General features: G+C 34.1%; 2 long non-coding RNA genes across 3 annotated transcripts in view; both read right to left on the reverse strand.

The window, feature by feature from the left end:
- LOC149795791 (uncharacterized) overlaps positions 1-25,975 on the reverse strand; it is a 242,575-nt gene that overhangs the window by 34,528 nt on the left and 182,072 nt on the right. The gene's annotated exons all lie outside the window — the stretch shown is intronic.
- On the reverse strand, positions 18,960-25,168 carry LOC149795792 (uncharacterized). Its single transcript, XR_016422409.1, has 2 exons — positions 22,888-25,168; positions 18,960-22,336 (listed from the first exon to the last, which is right to left on the reverse strand). It is a non-coding gene; the product is annotated as an uncharacterized LOC149795792 (long non-coding RNA).

Here is a 25,975-nt window from a genome sequence, read left to right on the forward strand (position 1 = left end):
GAAAATTGGTATATATTCCTCTTGAAAGTTTAAGGTGTGTGTATATATGATTTCGATTTGTTTACTTAACTTTAACAATCTTTCATTCATGTCGCTACGATGTCTGCAGTGTTGTTGTTTATAGTGACGTCTAGCACTATGGCGTCATGCCGCATACATGTAGCATCATGTCTCACCCAGTCATATTATACTCTCACCAGTCTGATCAGTTATGTGCGTGTGATTAGGTTTGTAACGTAGCTTTAACAATTTTTCAGTCATATCGTTACAATTTCTGCGTTGTAGCAGTTTACGTGAATGTCTAGCACTGGGACATCATGCCATAGACATGTAGCATAATGTCCCACCCAGCCACATTATTCTGACACCAGCAAACCAGTAATAACACTAACCTCTTAATGCTGAGCGCCTAACGAGGCAGTGATTATTACCATTTTTGTAAGTGTGTCATATGACTCGGCCGGGATTCGAACCAACGATCTCCAGCTTATGAGGCGGCCGCACTAACCACTAGTCCACCGTAGCGGCCCTGATTAGTTCTAACACTAACTTCTAAATGCTGAGCACCAAGCGAGGCAGCTGCAATAACCATTTTTGGTAATCTTCAGTATGAATTGGCCAGGTTTCGATACAGGGATCTCTCTCATTCGAGGCGGGCACTCAAACCACATAGGCCACCATACCGATCCAGTTTAAAATGGAATATGTGTGTATATTCCACCTTGTCATTCTAAAGTTACAATGATACGCTATATCCCACATCAGTATTTAAGAGAAAAATGCATTATTGAGAAAGTACAAATCCTAACCAGATTCGTGTTCATGCACCATCATATCGCAGTATATATTAGCAAAGTTTGAACATTGAGATTTATTTAACTTTCTCCTTTTCTTAGCATGTACACATTGAAAAACCCCTCAACGTATATCAGTATGGCATCACTATGGTTACATAACTTGTCCGAGTCGAATACAAATCTTTGACAGCTGTGGTCATGTGCTCTTTCTATGCAACACACGTTTTCGCTATTAAAGGCTTAATTGTTATCTTGTACTATTTATACAGAAGAATACATACGAAAGAAACACATATTAATTAAAGGAGCCTTCAATTTCACCCTTGACATTAAATCAGGCGCATATAGTTATTGAAAGGGCCCAGAGTGGCCGAGTGGTTTAAAGCGCCCTCCGTTACGGATCATCTCACCTCTGTCTGCTCCAGTTCGAGTCTCAGATTGAGCCAATGTGGGTCTCTGAGAGACCTTGCCAGTAGCTTCTCATGGGTCGTTGGTTCTTTCCGGGGGTTTTCCCTGGTTCTTCCTCCACCGTTAATACAGGCCGCCATGTATAACCTATCGTGTGCTGAAAATGGCGTTAAACCCCACAACAACCAAACAACCAATGGTTATTGTCATTGTTTCGTGCTGCAGTAATAAGTCATCAATCAAGAGTTTGCATATTGTAACACCATGTTTGTTTTAAAACATTAATTGTGCATTTACGTCAATGTTAAATTTCAATTCAATACGTCAAAAATTATTGAATCAACTGTATTGATGATTTTGCAATGAAATGGTACTATAGCTCAATCACATAAAAGTAGAATGAAAACGAATGAAGGTCGAACTAACACATAAATCTATTTTGTTTGCCATGACATGACTAAATGAATCAGAAGAATGTAAACTTCCATTAGAATTCTACAACGATATCATTCCTCGAGATTATTCTTACACAACTTGCCCTTTCTAAAATATTAATAATTGTAAAACTCATCCGTGCATTTCGTATTGGTCCAAAGAGAAAACGATAATCCTCTTTAAGGAATGCTTAAATGACACAGATATTCAAGTTTAGTTCATAGAAACTAGGACGAATACTAATCTATTATCATACATGTTGTCAAACACAATCTCGTTTACGCGGATATAAATATAATGAGAGCATTATTTGTATTCTAAACAAATATTTTGCTATATTCCGATAATCGAGATTAACTATGATTGTTTCTAGTTGAATATAATACTCTTACTTTGGTATCAAACTGTTGAGAAAAGCAAAATTTTAAAATTTGGATGAGAAGGGATGCAGTCAAAGAATGTTATATATAACTAAGAGATTCATTTGAAAAACAGACTCAGACTAAGATAACATAAACAAAAACTAAATGCGTGCCGATGTTTACTGTTTTCAACAAACAACACATCAAGAACTACTAATGTATTGTTTTGATCAGAGGATAGTAACGATATATAGTAAATTATACTATTTGCCTTAAAACAATATCTTAGTTTTCTTTTTAATATAGTATTAGAATACATTTCTCCCGATTTCAGTTTTCCTCCACAAAATAGAATCTAGAAAATGAATTAATTTAGCACCAACGATGTTTGTTTTTTTTGTTTACATAAATCTTACCTCTATCCCAAACGTTTTCTTAACATACATGGTCAGAAGATCCAATTTTACTGGGTCTCTATGAATTTGAGCTAATTTTGTTGATCTTGTATCCAATCGTTTATCTTCTCTCAGGCTCTCCCAAAGCTATATTACATAATATAAAAAGCATGTATACCTTCGAACCTGTCAAAATGTGTAAAGCGTAAACGCTAGCAACATTTCATACAAACTCAGTCTGGACAGTGGCGAGTCTTTCTTGTGGAATAACTTCCAAGTATTCAAACTATGTGCCTTTCAATTCCACTTTTAAATTTTGACTATCAGATTTCTTTTTTCATAAGCAGCTGGGACAAATGTTAATATCCTACGGATGCTTCATATTTTTGTAATTTATAGATCAATGTTTTTCAAAAAGAAGAACAATATTTTTGTAAAACAAATCATGCCAACGTTCTAATTTAGAACAAATCGCACCTCTTTGTTATATAATTAAATTTTAAGAATATATTTAAAAATAAGAAATGTATCAAACAATGATCATAATGATAAATGTACTAGTCAAGTTAGAAAATTTTAATTAATACTTGAAATTATGCTTTAATACCTACCAAGTGCTATCTTACTTCCGATGGTTATATATAGAACGTATTTGTAGAAACCAGTGTATACAAACTTTATCCATTTATAATATATATATATATATATATATATATATATATATATATATATATATATATATATATATATATATATATATGCACAAATCCGACCTTTATACGCCAGCGTCTAAATTGCAACCTTTTGGCGACATCGTTGTATACTGAATATGTGTGTGTCATGATTGTGCCTATATAGTGAATACTGTATAGAATACTGATGGAACATGAAAATACACGAAAAAGTGGTACAATAAAATAAATGACAAAAATACATTTTTTGTCGCCCATTTTCTGTCGCCGAAAGGTAAAACTATGTACGCTCATGCAACAAACCAACCTTTGGGCGACCGGTCGCCGAATGCTTCATGTGTCGCCCAAAGGTTTAGTATATATCTCGCTCAGGTATAATTTATATGTGTCACCTAACAGTATTATATACCGTGTATTTAGCTATTACGATTACCAGCGAGAGGGTAATAAAGTGATCGCAAGCGTTAGACGGTGTGAATATCGGGGTTCTGCTGTCGGCATCCATAAAATATTTTCTTATGTGATCACTTCTCGAAATCATTCGACTGTTTTAGTATACTTATTAAACGGGACTGGAATAATTGGCCGTAATCCGGAATAACGTAATGGATTTAATTCGGACTGTATAAAGTTTTAATCTTAAAGATAGGCGTGGTTATTTAGATATAGATCGATTTTGCAAATATTTGTTGTTTAATCTTTATATTTTTTTTACTGCATATAGCAATCATTATGTACATGAATTTCAGATGATTATACGTATTTTTATTGTATGCTAGTCTGCGATTCAGCGGATTTTCCATTTAAAATATTTTTTTTCTTTATAATTAACCAGTCATTTATGAATGGGGTCACGGGTGCGCTCACCCTTATCATATCACTGTCACTACCCTCCGTCCGCATGGGTTCGAGTTTTGACTCTACCTACGTGAGCGTGCGAGAAAACTTGCCAATATCTTCATGTGGGTCAGTGGTTCCTCCCTGGTTCTTCTTCCACCACAAATACTGGCCGCCATGTAGAGCCACATAAATTGGTGTTATACACGTACACATACCAACCAACCAATCAAATTAGATTGGTTTTTGTCCTAATGTAATCGATAGTCGTTGATAACATTATGAATAAGAATATCGAAGAGTATTTTCGTAATATTCTTAGTTTAATGATAAACATATCCACATATCACGCAGGTGTACCAGGTTGGAATCCAGCAACCTACATTTCATTTTTATTTTTGATTATCTGTATTCAACATTGAGTTATGAAAGAGAACTTTTTTATTACTAAGCAGTGGCCTTAGCAAACGTGTGGCTGGATTTACGCGAGGGGCCTCCTGTGAGCACTGCATTTGGAAATAAACTTATATACAAGTTGTATACAATATCGAACTTAACATTTCTTCCATCGATCTAAAGTTACTTTCTCTATGTAGATATATTTTTAAAATTTACTAATGCGCGGGGCACTTTGAAAGCAGGGCCTAATTGGGTCTCATCGGTTCATTCACCCGAAAAGCAGGCTCTGTTACTACTATTTTCTGTACAAACATCATGCAAAACACAGCAAAAAATAAATGGTGATCAGCTGACATTATCCAGTAACAGAGCTTCTACTTCAATTGTATTATATATTTTGCTAGCCAATACGTTCGAGCGGAACATATAGTAAAACCGGCTAGTATTGAGTGAATAACGGATATATTCCATCCACAAAATATTAAATAAATGAAATATATCCATTATCCACTCGATAGAAGCAAATACTCTCCATCGATAAACAGCATAGCTTTATTTTATATCTATGATGGTAAATGGAGAAGCTCTCTGAACTATTTCCAAGGTTGTGTGGCAAGGGCACAACCTAAAGGATACATACTATCTTTAAACAATTTTCTGATAAATAAATGATTTTTTAAAAAAGTTTGATGAAAGTTTTAGACTTTCCTGAGGTCGATAGTTTCAAATGTAGTCGTCACCGTCCAATTCATATACAGTTTTGCTAGCTGCTACAAAAATACATCATAATAGCAAGCGAAAGTTTGAATTTTATTTTCATCATTACGTGTACTGATCGCAGCCGTTTCAGGCATCCTGAAATACAGATTCGTATAATGCAGTCAAAACTGCAAAGAAATACAAGAAAACTGAATTATTCGACCTTTAATTTACCTGTTACCAAGTGAAGCTGGGCAAGATTGGGTCAGAACCTATAGCAATTAAACAACTCAGTTGTAGAAGACGAAGAATACAAAGCCACACTTAAAGTACTGTTAGAAACCTTTTTAAATAGGGAATATTACAACCTAATGGAAGAGTTGGGGAGGGTAATTAAGAAGAAAATTAAATCAATAACCAAAACATATTGTCAAGTCAAACAAAACATAAGACAGTGAAGGCAAAGAGAATGCAATAAAATAATAACTATTTAAATACAAAAAGAAGAGGATAAAATAAAAGTGATGAAAGTACGAAGCTTTATAAGATTACAAATTACCTGGCACAAAATAAGGGCAGGAGAATTCTCCAATTTATATATATAAAAGCAAGAAGCATGCAAATCATGGAAGAAATGAGAAAAGGAAATAGCAGGCTTATGGAAAAACTAAAAAAGATTACGTTACCATAAATAAACCAACACACATAATGGAAGAAATATACAGGTTTTGAAAAGAACTAAACGTTACACATGTATATCACCGGGGGGGGGGGATAGAATAATATGCTGGGGATATAGAGTTGTCGCAACTCCCACAGGACTCTAGGTCTCAATGCGAAAATCTTATAATATCAAATGAAATAATTGCAGCATTCAAGCAACTCCATAAAGAAAAATCAAGTGTTTATTGTGGCTTAACGACATATTTATATATTACTTTACAATGTCTCTTAATTCCAATATTAAAAATATGATATGTTAATCTTCTATTAAATAATGAAATGACGTCCACGATAAAAGAAGGGGTAGAAACAATTATGTATAAGGAGAAAAGGGATGTAAAAAATATCGATATCGTTTTTAAATACAGACTATAAAATACGTAGTAAGATCCTTTCTAACATAATTAAAACATGTGTCGGAAACATAATTAACCTTATATCCATAACAAATTATAACCTTAAAAAACAGCGATGGATATTTTTGAAACTAAAGAGAGGAGGGGCCTTGATCTTATATATCAAGAAAAGGCTTTTGACAGAATATAGTATAGTTACATAGATATAGTTTCTTATATATGCACGATAAAATTTAATATAGAACGTTCCGCGAGACAGGATTGTTCCTTATCGATATTATTTGTAATAGAAATAGATGCCCTCCAAATAAAAATACATTACAATACAAATATAAAGGGAATTTAACTTCCAAACCTCGAAAAGAACTAAAAATGGTACAGCATGTTCGTGACTAATATAAATTTTACATCCGATGCCTACACCTTCAAACATTTAGAAAAGGAATTTATGGACTTCGGGAAAGCAATAGAATCTAAAATTAATCATGCAAAAAAACTGAAATTCTGTTAATAAGTAACTGGCGGAAGAACAACCCTGTACTCGAAGCAGAACTTGTAACGACACTTGTAATAGGTTTAGGAGTGACCTGTGTGTGTGCGGGGGGGGGGGGGGGTATAAGAGTAAACAAATTCAACACAATTGGGAAAAACTACGAACTAACTTACAAATGTAGGCACATGCAACTTTGAATATAATGGATCGAATGCAGGTCGCACAGACATATGTATATTAACATTTCGTATGTGTTTAACTAGGTAGATGTAAAGGACAGTATGATAGATAACTTTGACAAAGAAAGAATCCTGTTCATATAGGGAGGGAAGTTACATTACCTCCTCAGCGAAACTCATAAAGTAGGGATGACTAAATAATCCAAAATCTTAGACATTATAAATTGAAAACTATTTGAAAAAGCATTAAAAATACTAGATAAAGGGGAGTCTGTGTAAAAAAGTATATATTTCTTTGTGAATATGTTGAAAAAAAATGCATGTGATATAGAGAAACAATAATATAACCAAATTAATAGAACCACCAACAAAAATGAGATATATCAAAACTATAGTTCTTAAATATATAGCCAAATCAAGAAAATATGGACTGAAGAAAAATATTTGTTTGGCTAACTGGAGATGTAGCATTTAGAAGATATTTTAAAAAGTTACCCGTATATCACTTTTTGTAAAACAAAGTTTATACGCAAAAATGTCATTCGATATTGAACTGAAAAACAAATAAAGAGAAAAAGAAATTAATTGCAAAAACAAAAACTCAGCATCGTACCTTTCAGATAGAAAGCGTACTATACACAACGGATAAAAATAGCAAAGAGCTATACAAAGAAATAATAAATTGCATTACAGATTCTTGATCAGATGTGCTAGAACATCTTTTCCGACTTGAAAGAAGAAAAAAAAAACAACACCACGGAATTGTAGAAACCCTGGTATATCTTATACATATAAAAAACATATTCGTCTTTCTATATATTCCAGCTGCCAAACAATAGGTCACGAGTTTGAAACTCGCAATATATTTTTTTAATTACTTTTTTATATTTATCTTCAAATTTTTTTTAAACAGTTTATTTATTTATTTATTTATTTTACTTTTTAATTCCCGTCCTAGGACAGGCAATCAAAATAGTCATATAAAAACACCCACATTTGTCTTTCTGTGAAATCCAGGCTGCCAAACAAGAGGTCGCGAGTTCAAAACGAGCTTTGGCATCACAATTCTTTCAAAACTTTATTTGTATTTGTATGTTTAAACTTTTTTTAATAGTCGCTGATCCCAAAATATTTTACTTTTTTTTTATTCCCGTCCAAGGACGGGCAATTGACCTAGAAAATTAGAAATTCGCCGAAACACACAAGGGGGAGGGATGATGGTAGGAGTTGGTGCATTTCCAAAAAGGGCAGTCAGACATACCTCTTGCAGTAAAAGAGAGGAGCCCTAAGATAGGAACTGCACGGTTTCCCCGCCAGGAATGGGAGGAAAGAAACATTCTGAATAACAATTTAACAAATAGAAAAGGAAGATCATGGGCTTAGGTACTCGAGTGGTCTAAGATGCTCGCTTTTAAAATCACAAAATATTCTCATCTCGCTCGCTTCGGGTGACTCGAATTTCGGGTAGAATTTAAAAAAACAAACAAACATATCCATTGTTAAGTCCACCAACGCGTCCAATCAGGTAAACAATAACAACAACAACAACAACAACAACAAAAACAAATAAACAAAGTGCTTTAACTTGCGTTAATGCTCAGGGTTCTTTCCTAATTGGCTCTTGCACTGTGTATGAGAGAAACTGTTGTTACGTCAAAATACCATAACACTCAGACCAGTCTTAAGGCATGGGCACACTGGGCAGTTGTCCAGGGCCTCAGGCTTCTAGGGGTCCCCAGTGCATTGCTTTGCCCAGAGCCTACAATGTTGTTAAGACGGCACTGACTCAGACGCGATCTCCGATTTGTAACTTTGAGGAAATATAGAAATGGAAAGAAGGGTTATCAGCAGAGTTTAGACATCAGTGGAGGTAACCTCATTGTGTGTAAATAACTAATAATCAACCATTCTGAAGTTACTAATGTTGTTAATTAACACGCTTGGCCAAGGTTTTTCTTATGTTATACACTACACCAATGTTAAATCTATGACCAAAATGTAAATGGGGAGGTCGGGGTGGACGGGTATGTGTGTGTGGATTATATGTTATTTGTAAATTTTGCTATAAAACAATCCAGTGGGTAAACTGGATGGACTTCCGTCAAAAGAGATTCAACTCAAACTCGGATATAAGGTGATGGGGTTGGAAGGTTTTGTGTTGGGGGACGTGATTATAAAAATCGATTATACCTAAACTCAATCCCTACTCGTACCTAATCACATTTCACTACACTCCAACCAAACCGGAGCAGACAAACATGGCCATTTCACCAGTATCAAATATATCTGGGTAAAACGTAATGAAATTATATGCAATGTTTGTCTTGATGTATAGGTATTTCTATACAGAAATAATATCCATTGGATATTGTCACTAGGGAAGATATTTTGAAACTTATATTGTCTCTACCATCCGAAGATAATAGTCGTATCGGCATGTTTCTTTCTAACACGGCTGACATGAACAATACTTATGTAAAGACTATTTCTTCGCTCATTGATCTTTATTTCCTCCAAAAAGAGATTTTGCATAAGGTATCGAGTTAGGTACATGACAAAAAATGTTTCAAAGTTACATAAAAGAATAGTTTCATGTATACAAAATATACACAGCACCTCCACGCACCAAAAAAAAGTAATTACAAGGCGTTTCCCTTAATAGATGTAGCTACGGGAGTGTACTTTTCAAACATACTCAGGAGCCCCGAGTGGTCTAAAGCGCTAACCATTATGAATCACTGCAACAACACCTCTATCTGCGTGGTTTCGAGTCTCTGGTTCGGCCAATGTGGGTATGCGAGAAAGCTTCCCAGTAATATCTCGTGGGTCAGTGATTCTTTCCAGGGTTCTCCCTTTACCATTAATACTGGCCGCCATGTATAGCCTCTCTTGTGCTGAAAAGTGGCGCTAAACCCTACAACAACAACAACAACAACAACAAACATACCCCGATGGTTTCCTTCATTTCGGCAATCGCTATGATGCAATACGACCATCTGTGAGTGACCCTGAATGCATTTCCCCAAGGATCCGAAAAGTGAATCAATTCACTTCTTATAAATGAACATTCAACTGAAAGTATTAGTATCATTTAAGATTGAATATATTATATATGTATAACAACAGCTTTTGGTTGTTCTTGTTATTGCTATTCCGGTCAAAATTAAGAGTCATACTTTCAAAGTTATCTGGCTTGTTAGGACTCATTGGTCTTAAAATAAGTAACAGAAAGAAGCAAAACCAACACAAGAACAACGCGCTGAATGAAATACTACCTTCTCATTGGCCAACTGAAAATCAGTTATAAATAAATACAGGGCATCATTTTATTTTAACCAATGAGAGGACAGTATTCCATTCAGCGGGATCTCACATATTAAGCGGGCGCGATCACGGCCATGTCGAGCAGCAGCGTGGGAAAATGATTTGACAATCCTTAATGTTATGATATTAAGTGAAACGTTTGATAGGGATACACAGTCGACTGCCTGAGCTAAATATCGGTACCAAATTTATTAAGCTACGCAAAGCGTAGCTTGAAATATCAGCGTTTATTCTTAATTAGGTCGCGCGAGCAAGGAGACAAGTGTCCTCCCTTGTAGTTATTATATAGTACATGTATGACAGGTCAATTGTAAGCAACGATACTAGCCCCTGTGGTGAAAACAAAATGTCCGGATGCAACGACATTTTTGTTATCTTCATGCGCATGAAATGCTTTATATATACCGTGCCCAACGAATCAGGTGTTAGCACCTAAGTCAAGTCTATACAAATACAAAATTTACATCAAAAGTATATTGTCACTTTCTTTTGCCAAAATGTTACATTTCAGTATTAATTATGGGCAATTAAAGATAATATACTCTATGTTATGGTCATCCATTTCTAGATTGGTCCATAGTTGTGCATATAATTAGTACCGCGAATCCAATATACATGTATACAGGCTAATGGACATAATGTCATTTGGTAGAAATTGAATTTAAGTTTTGATAGTGACTGTAAAGTATAGATTCAGTTTGGATTTAATTCGGTTTTACATGAACAAGAAAACGTCTTAGCAGTATCTAAAAGGAGCTTTATGACTTTACTTTTATTTTATTTTGTAAACAATCATTTCGCGTCTCTTGTAGTGAAAAGTGATAGGTTCACATATTAGGATGTGTGTGTGCGTGTGTGATTTGGATTTATAACGTAGATTTAATAATTATTCAGTCATATCGCTACGATGTGTGGTAGTTTACAGTGATGTCTTAGTATCAGGCTCGGTTTTCATTAATCAGTAGCATATACAGTCATCGGCGAATAGTCGACATTCTTAGTCAATTTCAATTAGGATGTCACTGCTGTTGCTATGAGAAGAGTGCTGGTCAAAGTATTGTTCCTTGCGGTACTCTAGTACCTACGTTGTACTAGTATTACGTATATTTAATTTACATTGTTAGTTTTTATTTTTTATATTTCATTATATGCTATTGTAAAGTAACATTGCATATTGGACATAACCTTGCCCAAAATCAAGTTTATTTTTTACTTGACCTTACTTGTTTTATGTTTTTATTTTATTATGTAAACAACTAATATGTAGTAAAATATTCTCTAAATGCATGGGTTATTATGATAATCATTATTAATAGAAGCAAATATGTTTTTTGGGGGGTCTGGATCTATGTTATTCACATTTCCCTACAATTTACCTGATATTGTCCAGGTTATATATTATAATTTTAGTAACAGACTTTCTAATAATAAACAACATTTTATTTTGTAATCATTCAGAACTTTCTAGAAGGTTATTTTGCATCAGGCAACGTTTTGCTTTTTCTGTTTTCCCCCGTTTAATTGTGAACCGAGGTCAAGTAGGGGACTATACAATCTTGTCACTGGAAAGATTATTCACTCGTGCCAAATAATTGATTTGTATTATTGTTGTGTCCATTATTAATTTGGAATTTATTTCTTCAAATTATTTAATTCAATGATTCTTTTCTCTGGAAATGCAGAGTGCTCACAAAAATAATATTCTTGGACAGAGACATTCATTAGGATTTGCAGTGAATTAAAACCTGGAATTTTATTAGTGTTTCAATAAAAGACTGTTGGCACATCAGCATGATACAGGTCATTACAGACACACCAACTCCTTCAGCATTGAATTTAATTTGGATTTCTACTAAGTTTATTCAGAATTTTAAATTATTAGGACTTGTGTCTATAATTATGATTATTTTGAATTTAATTTATAATACAGTAAGTTCTTTTTCAAATTTCACTTTGTGTTCAAGGCAAAGAAATTATTTGTTGAATTTTACAAAGCTTGTTGATTTTCACTTTTTTTTGTTACTTGTTGTAAGAGCATAGACTTGTAACACCAGCCAGATTTTGGACCATTTGTCTCTACACATTTTTCTCGGATACATAAAAAGCGCCTATCCATCGTTGAGTTTTGCTTGCAATTCCACAATTCATGGGGGACCTGTCAAATTTTTTTTTTCAAAGTAAACAATACAAATTGTCTACTTGGTCACCTCTATTCACATATTTAACCCGATCATTAATAACTTAGCAAGGTGTGTTTCGAGCTCTGAAATTTCCGTAATGCATCATGTTTATCATATAGTTATCCAAGTGCTTCATGATTAGAACAGACAATATGTGCAAGCTCTTTGCAAATAACACTGGTGAGTGACAACGGGCTTTAATTATTGGCCCTTGCATGATTACCTTTATTCAGTAGTGGCCATGCCATTTATTTTCCAGATACCATCCTTGGGATGTTGTAAATATCCAGTGATTGTTAAAAGGTGTGTAAGTACTTGTGTCAACTCAGAAGGTAGTGCCTTAAGTACATTTTGATTTTATCATCCGCTCCTGATGTGTTTGATAAGTTTGAACCATATATCAACTTTTTAAGTCCTAAACATGTCATTACCGTACTACTCGTTTTTCCTTCGTGAATATACAAGGCGAAGCCATATCACTATAGTAGTTAAAACAATGTAGAATTGTGCGTTCATTGTATCGGTTTCTACTAGTCTGGTGTCTGTCTTTGGTGAATGAATGTCATGTGCGTCTTGTTTTTCTCCACGTATTTCCGGCATGATTTGTAATCCAATGTTAGGCTTCCACTCATGTTGTTCATGTATTTGTGTGAAATTTAAATTTTAAACACACACACACACACACACACACACACACACACACACACACAGTCATTCAGCTCTTACCCGTTTCCGTTTTGTTCTAAATTTGTCATTACCGGCGAGTTCATATATGGGTCACCCTAGAGACAGATGAGAAGTTTGTTTTAAAAGGTATGCCATACTGTATGTTTACATAAGAAGCAATCTAGAGCCAAACAGTAATTTATCATTGTGTGTTCCTGGACCCAAACGGAAAATTTCGGAATGATGTAATTTAAAAAAAATTAAAATCTAATACGCCACATTTACAATCTAGCTACCCGTTTTGTTTTTAGTGCGATACACGTGTCTCATAATCATGAAACCGCTTTGTGATCAATATCCAAAGACACGGACTACAATCAAGCAATCTCATTAAGATCAGATCTCCGCTGTCAAACGTAAAGGTATGACGACGAACGTTTAAGGGTCATGTTCTGGTGACCTTTGAATTTGCCAACAGAAACGCAGCTTTAAAAAATCTGATTGTGAATCAAATCGTTCCATGCACATTGTTATTTTTCATCCACACTGCTCAGTCTCTAAATGCAAAGATATAAGACTTCATCTCACTGGCTGATAAAATTAACGATTATGGTAATAACAGGTTACCAGAACACGATCCCTACGTTGTCGCTGTCAGATCTTCACGTATAACAGTGGAGATCTGATTTTAATCAATCCAGCAACTGCGTTTGGATCACTGTTCAAGCACACAATCCTGACATCCTGCGAAAAGTGTCGGAATGTTTATGCATACGTATTATACTTACATACACACAAACAGTAGAGTAATAATAGAGGTTTTTGATTGATATAGATCTATAATTAATTGTTTTATTATTATTATTCATGACTTAAAATGGCAGTGATTATCTTTAGTTGAAAATTCGCACGTTCATGTATTCTATATTAAGATATTATGAACGTAAAATTACATAGTATCTATAAATACATGCTGACACAAGTGTTTGCTGTTACTAATAACAAAATTAGTAAATATATTGACACGTTTTGGGTTGTTTACCACTCTACAGGTCGGTTATGTGGGTTCTTACAAGAAATGTTGTGTCCTATTTTATAGATAAGATCACGTGAACAGGTATTTTAAAATGTTAGATTAAGTATTTAGATCTGTACCATGGGGATTATTGTGACAAACAGTCGTATTAAGACCCTTGAAGGTTCATATAAGAGAACTAAGCAATCAAATTCATTCCTATTTTGGATTATAATTTCATATGTTAAAATGAGTTTGCAAACGAATTATATGCTGTATTTAGCTATTATTTAAGAAGAAAAAGTTGTTTTGATTATTCAGTGGAATAGAACGGTTACATTATTTATTATTGCTAAAGAATAAAGACAGCTATTGAGTAAGTTTATTTCTTTGACGTCAAGGTCATAGTCATGTATTGGAAAAATACATTTGTTGAGTCAAATAAACGCCGGTCAAATTATATGGAGAATTATAAGCTATTCATGTCAAAAGGTTTTATATCACTAATTGGTGATTTGGTCAATCCTATCCCAATAAAAATGTTAAGGTAAGCAGGAGTTTCTCGCAATATTGTATTATCAGGTACTCTGCCTTTGTCTGAGAAGTCTTCTTCTGATGAAAGTGTTCTTGTTTAGGGAGTAGAGTGCTTTTTTCTTCGAATTCCACTTCATAACGTTACTTTGTCTTCACGCCTAGTTTCAGGACCAACGACTATCAGCGCTGAGTTCCTTGCCCATTGAGGATGTTCATTAATTGATAGGCAAAGACTTATTGAAAACGAAAGCTATGGCAAACAATAACGCTCTTGGGAAATACGTTTTTGAGGAAATTATTCCTTTGCCTGACACATGTGTTGGTCAGGCTTTTGATGAGGACACCTTTGCTCCTGTTACTGATTAATAAAAATGTATTGATTATTGTCATCATATTTTAACTACTCATTCTCTTATTTCTAATCAGGCTGGCAAATGACATTCACTTGTCGTCGAAAAGGAAAAAGATCCTGATATCTCTAGTTGGTATTAGAGGGTTATTAGTGAAGCTGATTCTGCAGATGTAACAACTTGATAGTTTTGGAAAATGGATCGTTATGATAAAATCGAGACCATCTGAGGCACCCGCTGGTGAAGAGTGGTCAGTGAGCTATCAAACTGTTGCTCTTATATCATATAGACAGGAAATTCATAGTTTAGCTCATTAAACTATCTTGGCTGGTCATTTAGGAGTCAATGAAACCTATTAGAATTTCTTGCATCATTTTTACATCGTCTTGCATCATGTTTCCAAATAGTGTAGATCTTGTTTAATTTGTCAATGGCTGGTTTCAGTTCTTTTGAACTAATTTTTTTGACATATATTATCCATGGACTTGTTAAAAGAACATGTTTTTTTGCAGAGGAATCTGATAATAATCTTTTTAAATTATATTTCTGATTGTGAAGTAGCAAGATATAATCTTCTCCCTACTCACTCAAAATTACAATTAAGACGGGTCAAAAGTACAAAGGTAAGACTTTGACAACCTGGTGATAAAGTTCTGCCTCTCTTGCCAAGACTTCAAAATCCTAGATAGGTTAGATATTAACTGTTCTTGCAAAGTTAAAAAGAAACTGATTTTGGAAATATTGGGATTATTCAGTGTAAATAGTGCTCATTGGACTATAATTGATTTTGGAACTAGTGGGAATTATTCAAACAAGTTCTGAATGACACCATTTTGATACATCAGGATTGTTGGCAAACAAGCATATTCTTGTATCTGAAAATTATTGTGAACATTTCATTCTTTTGAATCTTAATATGATTATTTTGGATTCAGTTCATAATTATATGTGACACTTAGATTTTCTTTTTAAAACACTGATAATTAAATTCTTTGTTAAGTTTTACAAAACTTTTCAGTTTTTCTTCCTTCTATGACTTAGTTTATGACTATTGACTTGTAACAGTTACTGATACAGGTGACAACCCTCTATCCAACATGACTTAGTCCTCATATCTTATGACATCACACATGTATGCATGTGAACTGTGGATTATAATCCATGAAAGTTACCAACAGTCCATGCAAGAAGATATTCATGTAGAGTAAAGGATTGTGAATTAAATTGGAAACCAACAAGATACCGCTCTAACTACTCTACTTGAAAACCACGTCTTCATGATTGTGACATGATAAATACAATGAACTGCTCTTCTTTTGGTATTTATAAACTTTTTATTTTAAAAGGAAATTACTCGACTTGTTCTCTCTGTAAATCAACAAACCCCTGGTTTCGTACATGTGCACCGAGTTGCCATTGGTTTTCCATTTCCATCAACACTAACTCAGACTCGGCCATGCTAATTATTTGATCCTCAATCGCCATCGAGTTATTAATTGTCTTCAAACAGCTCTGTGCTGCCATGAAAAGTTTCGAATAGACAAGTATTCCAGAATGCAACCATAACGAAATAATTTTACCAGCACCATCTGTGACACTGGTTCCGACAATTCCACTGGGTGTAGTGTAATAGTCAATGTGGTTGCGATTCATACCACACTCAGACCAAAGGCTGTTGCCGTGTCGATTCCACAAATAGCATGTTACACATTTTAAGTTTACCAGTTCGATCTTCAAAATTCACAATCTCATCTAGGTCAATGTCAGCAACAATGTGGCTGGTAAACTAAGCCAAATCTCAGCCAAATCTGCCTTGGTGGAAAATCTGCTCAGATTTTCATCAATACAACATCTGAGCAAATATTAGCATACATTTTGAATAATGTTAAGCAAACTTAAACGTAATTTCAATACACATTTGCTGGGATGGTGAATGCTCAAGTGCATGCAATTCTTTAACAACAACATGACCATATATTGGCCCATCTGACAATGATGGCTGTCAGTATGCGCTATCACCATGGGTTAAATAATTAACAATATTAGGAAGTGTTACAAGCCAATACAAGTCAAAATGTAAAATATGTTTGGGTCTTAGTATGTATGTTACCCAATGCATTCTAGGTCCCGTTGTCAAATCTAGGTTGACAATGCCGTTTTCTATTACTTGTGCACAATAACACTCACTAACAGATCCACAACGTCGGCAAGGCTGGTTATGTGATTTAACTCTGATGCCGCATTTAAGACACCTATACCAACATGTCATGCAAGCAAATGTAATTTACAGTATACATAATGGCAAGTCCTGCTTAATAGTTAACATTTTCTAAGGCCAACACCTCTAGACTCATTACATACCAATGCCACTGAACTTTATATATTTATAAATTGTATTCTAACAGAAATAATCAGTTGTGTTTTCATAAATATCTTAATTTATGTTTCTAATTGTTGCGAGTATTTTGAAGACCATACGTATATGCTGGCAAGCTTTCTCACATGCCCACATTGGCCTAGCCTGTGACTTGAACCCATGCAAATGTGCCATTGCAATGATCAGTAAAGGTGACCCCTTTAGACTAGTTAGGCACCCCCAGGACCACTCTTTTCTTTTGGTTGGAATGATGGTGTACGTATTATCAGGTGTATGTGCTCCTCAGCATATACATATGGTCTTCAAAATACTCGCAGTGGACAGTATTTGATTGTATGGCCATTTGCTGTAAAATACACCACTGTGAAAGTAATTTGCAAACCTGTGGTAGTGCATTTTACAAACATTTTTACACCAGTCTGCATCAACCAAGGTTAAATGTCAAATATAATTGTGTCTTAACATCATTTTCTTTAATTCAGTATCTGATCAAATCACGGAGTGCTGATTAATATGATCACATTGTATTTTACGAAAACATAAATGACCACCGCTTGTACAAGTACATGTGATGTTCTTAAAGCACTGCATGTATCTTGACACTATAGCTTTTCTCTTTGCATCTGAAAATCTTTCCACAAAACTTATAACACTGCATCATTTGCTTACATTCTTCATCGTCGAAAAAAGTCTCATATTATTCATGTAAACGTGTTGTTCGTAATTCAATATATTAATGCTAAAGACATCTTTCTCTAATTATTTCATTCTTGATCATCATCACTCTTAGGCTACTATATTCAGTTAATGTTTTCAGTGTCACCACTATCATCATCATTGCAGCTTTTATTTTCATTTTTGGGTTCTCTAAATGTTAACTACTTCATTTCTTTCCTGTACAATGTCAAAGGACTTTCCAGGATTTTTTCTTCTCCCAAGTCATGTCTACCGGTACATCATTGCAATTCCAAGACAATTTCTTAGTTTAATAAATTATCAATATGTCCAGGCTATGTCTTTAACAAGACTCTGACTAAACCTTATGATACATTTATGTGAAACAGTAACTGAATCTTAACCTGTAGCATTGTGCCTCATCCACTGATCTGATAAAATGAAACCACAATTTGATATGTCAATACATTCTTTCAAAATACTATAATCTCAATCTCCGACATTTTTGCCATTTATATATAGTGCTGTAATTGTCTAATATAAAAATATCCTCTGCTGCAATTTGTAGAAATATTTTCAAACTACCTCTGCCACAGAAAATAAAATCATTGTAGTGATGATCAATATTCCTATTTCTGCAGTTACACAAGAATTTGTAGTATAGCCACAATCAATAATATATGCCTGATTGAAAACTTCAGCTTTGTGTGTAATGCAGAAGGGTCACTTTCTTTACCACACATTCACTAATGCATATCAGGGTTATAATGAAAAATTGCTTATACAAGTAGTCATGAAAGTCTTTTTGTCCATCTTCTTCTGAATAAGACCTTGTCAGTCCCTTTGCATGGGTATCTGGGCTCAACTGATCTACTTATTTTATTTGCTTCTTGAGTCAAAGACTGGTGGTAAGACTAATGAAACCACCAGTTTACATGGGAAAATCACAGATGTAAAGGAATACAACCTTCCGATTGGATTGATGAGAAAGAAAACATAACCAAGACTGAAAGAAAGAAATGTGAAAGAGTATGTCAATTTGTTTTCAATAAATAAAAAAGCCTTTTCTTGTTTCATAAATCACCATATTTAATAATAAAAATAAGCTTCTCTAACTCAAAACCATAAAACAAACATGCAATGTTTTAAACCTGAACATGTTTACAAGGTTGACAAGTCTGGTTTAAATTTGTGTGTCAAGATTAATATCGCAGTTGCCAAGGGACACAAAATGATGCACGATGGACAAAGGACAATACCAATGCACAAAAAAGGCGTTAATAGCAAAAGCTCACAGCTAAGTTAAGTAAAACAAGAGCTCCTTCAAACATTGATACTCCGATGGCTGAAATGAATTTCCAGGAACCAACGACTGTTTTTTTCTGTTAACTGATGGTGTGGAAACTATCTCTGATATTCTGGAGGAAAAAGACAATTTTCAAAATGGCCACCATGAGAACCATAATGGATGCAAGATTGGGGCCATTTTTTTATGTGAAGTTTTCTGGTGAAAACCCTATGTCAATATGACCATTCATTTAGGAAGAGTAGAGACACAATGCTTTTCAAGATAGTAGCTATCATACTGTCTGTGCAGAGTGGCATCATTAAAGACCAACGTTAAGTCATAGGGCTTGAACTTAGGTAACAAGACCTTGTAAAACCAAACAAGTATTCAAGTCTTCCAAAATATAAATTTACATAAATAAATTATAAAATCAAATAATGTGAGAGAATTATAAATTAAAATGTTATGATGGCTGCCATAGTGGCCATTGTGGATGTCACCTCCACAATGTTCTGATTTATGACCATTAAAAGCCTTTTGGTGAAAGCCAAATGTCTATATAACTATCCATTCAGAAGAATTCAAAAAAAAAAAAATCAAGATGGCTACAATGGTAGCCATGCTGATCAGAAGATTGGAACCATTGTCATTTACTTTCATATAGCCTTGATAGCAAATCATCTAGTGCAAAACCACATGTCAATTTGATTTTCCATTCATGAGATGACAGTAACAATATTTATATGATGGCTGCCATAACAGTCACATCTGTTGTCAGATCTGCACCACAAACAAACTAAACAAATTGCTTGGTTGCTTTGACCAACTCTTGGTAAATGGGATCTATTTTTACCAGTGATGAATGAAAATGTATATACATGTGATGATTAGTGTCATGATTTTTTTGATACATATAAATATGCACTAATGTTCAATAATATGTTGCTCTGACCAACTCTTGCTAATAAGTGGTTCAGTTAATAAATATAAAAATAAAAAAGTTTCATATTTCAACAGGCAACAGTATCCAAGATCTCAGAAAGTCAGCTTAATTTAAACAAAGAACATAATTAACCAAACCTGAAATGTAGGTCACGTTTCTACATTTTTGTGCACATGGGTAAAACAAACGATTAAAATAAATAATCAAATTTCATGACTGTATAACAAAAATTGTAACGAAATATTAACTAAAGGCATAGTGATATATCAAGTCATGGGAGGATGAGACCAGGTCTTTGTGACTAACTTTGTCAGTTGATTACTGTACAACAAGTCTTAGTAAAATTGTTTGTGTCACCACTGTCAAACAAGAGGTTGCGAGTTTCATCTATAAAAAAAAAACATGTGGCATTTTTATCTTCAAATTTTCTTTTATGCATCCATATCTGTTAACTTATTTATATACTTTTTCTTCAACTCCCATACCAGGTCAGGCAATTAACCAAAATTTGAAAATAAATGTGGCCAGTCATGCTGACTAATAGATGCCAGTAAATGCCTATATTTTTCCTCAAACAATGCAGTTTACAGACAGTACAACTTTCCAAACATTAGGAATAGGAGCAATGCAAATCGATCTCCACTTTAAGCATAATCTTCGTTTCCGCTAATAATAAAGAAATTCAGTGTACAGTTGCTTAGTTATAATTTCTATAAAACTTTTTAAATGAACACAACACTATATGATAAAAAGTTAAAACTTTTGAAGTATCGTACATAAAACCTCATTTCATGTAAGACTAATAAAATGGTTACCAAGTGCAACGAATCTACTCAACTCTTTTCAAATATTTTGTATGAAGAAATGAAAATATAATGTTCCTGGTCACATTATAAAACAGCAATGTTTTACCCTGCACACAAGAATTATGATATGGATGAATATGCTTCAATGAGGGATCATAGCCAGTTATCCTTCCAAAAGGTGGAGCCACAGAAAAACCTGGTCCTGATATTTGGTCATCTTAGGACTTTATCATTCCTCAGAACATTCTATTATTGGTCAGTCCAGATATATTATTTTAATTAACTCATTATAAGACAATAAAAAAGTGAAACACTTTTGGGAACAGTTTCGTATTTGAACCTTGATAAAAAGTTTTAAAACATTGCATTTATTTTGGTGAACAAATGTGAAATACATGTCACGGAGAGGTAAATAAGACTTGGTATAAATTTACAAAAAATACGCCTTTTGACAGAGTCAGGCAACAATATCACCGATGCCTAGTTTGGTTAACTTATTGATTAACTAATTTGTTCACATAGATAACTTAGCCCAGTCAATTCACCCCCACCCCCCACCCCCGCTGGACTAATTGGTAATAAGCTTAATGTCCACATGTGAAATATACATGTAATGGGTCACTTAAACAATGGGGGAGGGCCAGAATCAGCTAGCTGATTATTTTCCCCCACCCCCAAACAAATAGTTTGTTATTATTCATGGGTTCTATCGTAATATACTTAAGGCCTACAAGTAAAATCGCATACATAGAATGGGTCACTTAACAAATCGGGGGCGGGGGCTCATGTGAAATATAATACATGCAATAAGTTCATGTAACAAACTCATATAGGATTTATTTCATTACATTAAATTTAATACAGATTACAATTTCAGACTAATAACCTTTCAAACATCACATACATGGAATAAAATACAGCTTTTAATTATTGTTCATACTTCTTAGTAGTAACCTAACACTATATTAAAATAGTCATTTGCAAGGTTTTGTTAACAAATTCCAGACTGAGTGAAAGGTTTGTGAACTCTTTTCCCTGATCGATAGAACCAAGGCGACATATGATATTAAGTAGAATTTCTGTTACTTCATCAGCACTTTTGTTGGGGAGTCCTTCATCCTCAGACCATTTGAAGTAAAATATCTGTGGCTGCAACAATATATTTGTTCCCGCTGTCTGTTATTAGAAGAGGACAGATAATACTGATTCCAACTAAACTCAACAATTGTGATGGCACTGGTAAGGAATTCAGAGGAGGTACTGTTTGTATTGGCCTAGATTCAGTCAATTGTATTTATTGCAGTCACTGACATATTTTATTATATGTTGTTTCATCCAAATCCAGTAATACCCTTCCTGGCATTTCTCATATGTTTTGTCATGTCCACCATATGTATTTACCTCTTAAAATAAAAATATAACAATTCAATCATATTTCAAAGGTACAAGAAAAGAATGTTTACAATTTATCATTATGTACTTTGTGTACCACAGAGAGAAAAAGGAGAGAGAAAAAAAATAAGACAGAATGGAAAAGAGAGACAAGAGAATATAAGACAAGGGGAGAGAAAGGAAGATAGAGACAGGAAGAAAGAGATGAAGAATGAGAAGAAAACAAGAAATATGGAGATAGGAAGCAATGATGACATAGAGGAAGAGTGGGAAAGACAGAGGGGAGACAAGAGAGAGAGAGAGAGAGAGTTATTAAGATAGAGAAAAACAGAGGAAGACAGTGCAGAGACAAACAGATTCCGCTCCTGGAATATTGATGGATAATTGATTTTGATAGAGTATGGATGTATCAATATATTAAGTAGCTTAGCAAGTAGTGTTATGTTGGGGTTTTTGGGTGACTACGGCCAATAGACCCAGGCTCTGTATATGTTATCCGAGTATCTTAGAATTTTGCATTAATATTATATTATGATTCATAACTTTTTAAAGTAATACTTACCAAAATGAAAGCTTGCTAGGTCTGTTGATACTTCATTTCCTCTAAGAAGTCATCTTTATAAAGTATACCACTGCTTGCAGTAAAGCCTTTAACCACATTTTACTCTTTCTCTTGCTGAGAGCTTTGATAGCTGCCATGTTTGCTGGGTAGGTGCCATCATTAGCATCCGATACTATATCAATGGTTAACTTGTCATCCATGATTGTGAGTCAAGAAGTAATATTAAGGATATTCAACCTTATTTATACCAAGATTTTATGCCACCAGATGTTCTTATAAATGGAATCATAGACCAATTTCCTCTAGTGAACACCTGCAATTACCTGTGATAATTACTATGTATAGAACGGTTTGGTCTCACTAGAGTGCTTCCCTTTCGAGCGCCGCTCAGTGAGGAGCTGACATTTTTTTCTTCTCATTAGGGCTAATCCCATTAGGCGCCAAAAAATCTCACTAGAGTGCATTCACAATAGGGCGCGCAGAAAAAAAATAAGTTCAACAAGATTAAATTGCCATCACGTTTGATGTTATATATATATATTATAATATATGGGTACAAAATGGCGGTCTCGTCACTATTAGAAAATAATTACTAGACAGAAACCTGAGAACCATCAATACACATAATTTTATACATCTATTATACCTTATACCGGTTTATCCGTTTTTGTCTGGTCAACAAACATCATCCGAAGATCTGGCGTCTACCTACAGCAATTCGTGACGAGCATGCAAGTTCCGACGTTACACGACTACAAATCATTGCAGGACAAGAAGTGGTATGTCCAAACAAGACATATTTGGACATTGAGAAACACATTCAGATACTGAAGGTAATGTACAACGATGGGAGCATTGATGCTATTGAACTGACAACTGGTATTAGCCATATTCTGAATCAACCCATTTAAAATAAATATAGAGTTAAAGATAATAAATGTGTTTTTCATTGTTCGCGCTCTAATGGGATGCGCCCTAATAAGATTAGCTCTAGTAGGACAAAAATATTTTTTGCGCTCTAGTGTGATAAGCTCTAATGGTATGCGCTGTAATGAGACGCTACCGTATAGAACATATGACATTTCTGGTGGGTTTTGCTATAGACAAGTTTTGTGGCTTTATTTGTTTTCAAAATCTGATCACCTTTCCCTGATCCACTGAACCCCAAAATATCAGAACAATAACATTCACCTGTAATCATCACACCTGCGACACTTTTATCAAAAGTACAACACCTAGAATACTTACAACACTGGTTGCAAACTTCCTATTGTTTTCTTTTTAATTTGCAATTTCAATAAAACACAAAATTATTTTATACATGCTAATAAAAACAGACAAATTGGGACAATCATATCTCTTCCAAGTGAGACCTTACAAAGGTTATATTTCCTCATCTTATATTCTAAATATATATAAAATCCAAACAAAATAAGAAAGACATATAAGCCCCTCAGTGAAGAATGGACATATATATTTTTGTTAATATGGAAGGTTGAAACATAAATATCTATTCTAATATGATTGGTTTTAAAAACTAATATATTCATGGGGGGGCGCAGAGATTTATTTCAAAACATTTTTAAACTAAGTATCTGTTTTTATAAATTTAGTTTTGCTATTTAAATGTTGTAATGGTGCAATTGGCATGTGGATAATCACCTAGCCGATTCCTTCGGGCGGGGGTGGGGTGTTGGCGCACTTTCAGCTGGAGGGGGGAAAGAATTTGCTAGCCTGGCAAAACTTTTAGAGCTGGGTACATTTTATTCCTATACCAGTCCTGTACTTTGAAGTTTTTGTGCAAATGCATAATTTCGACAAATGGATCAAGGTTTCTTTGAGGTAAATTATACAGCACCTTTTGTGAACAGATCAGACAGGTAGCTTACATCAGGGGCACAATCTTGATTTAGAGGGAGCCTAGTCATTGTGCTATCAGGTTCTTGTTTTCTTTAAGCTCTACATGAATCCTATAAATCTTTTGTAAAAAGTAAAATCTGAGAAACTTGCAATGCAGTGTTCCATCATGGTACCAGAACTTCTTCAATTAATGGCTACAAACAAAGTTCACACTGCAATAGATATTTATATAACTGCATGCCACGGTGTTGTCTAGTAAGTTTAAGCTGTTATAAACATATAGAAACAAAACTTGTATGCATGTATTCTTAATCTACACTGACACAGAATATTGTCAGTTACAAAATCATGCAAAAACAAGTCAGAATTAATTGCATGGCCATAAACTGACATGATCACAAATTTGCAAGGGATCTGACCCTCCTCCCCAATATGTTGAACCTGTTTAAGAGAAATTCAGTATCCTTTAATTTATTTCCAATATAATTAAAGAACCAAAATGACAATTTGCAACTAGTGCAATATAGCTGCATTTTTTAAATATAAATTCATAATTATAAAAAGTTTACAATTTCTAGGTTATATGCAAAGAAAAAGTACACTACATTATACAAGTATTGTACATCTCTTTTACACTAGAAACCCCAAAACACAGCACTGACTGGTGTTATGTCTCTATGGTCTTAAACTAAGTATCAGAATATAGTGAAAACCAACAAGGATTTCATAAAATTCAACAGATAATTTATTTCCCTAGAACACAAAGTGAAAGTTTAACAGGAACTTACACTGCAGTGAATTACATCCCAAATAGTCCCAACAATTCTAACTTAAGTCCAATGGGAATCAAGTATTTTAAATGAATGCCATTAGTATTCCAAAACAAATTCGATATTGAATGCACTGATGTGCAGAAGTCAGGAATAGTGTGTATGTGCTGACAGTTTCGATGTAACACAACAATATAATCCAAAATATCCTTGAATAAATTCACAATAATTCCATGATAGTAATTTAGACCTAAAATCAAAGAGCACTTTGTAATTACAATCAATAATTGAACTAAATAAATTAAATCTTCACAAAATATAATTGAACACAACTGACTCCACTAGACTGATGTTAAGATATGGAATGAATCATTCTGAAGTAAACAAAAAATATATATATATATAACAAAAGCCAAGACACATAGTCTGGATGAGGGTTAAAAGATCATTTTCCCATT

This window comes from Sinohyriopsis cumingii, chromosome 7 (assembly GCF_028554795.1).
Source record: "Sinohyriopsis cumingii isolate HCF-2022 chromosome 7, ASM2855479v2, whole genome shotgun sequence".
NCBI lineage: Eukaryota > Metazoa > Mollusca > Bivalvia > Unionida > Unionidae > Sinohyriopsis > Sinohyriopsis cumingii.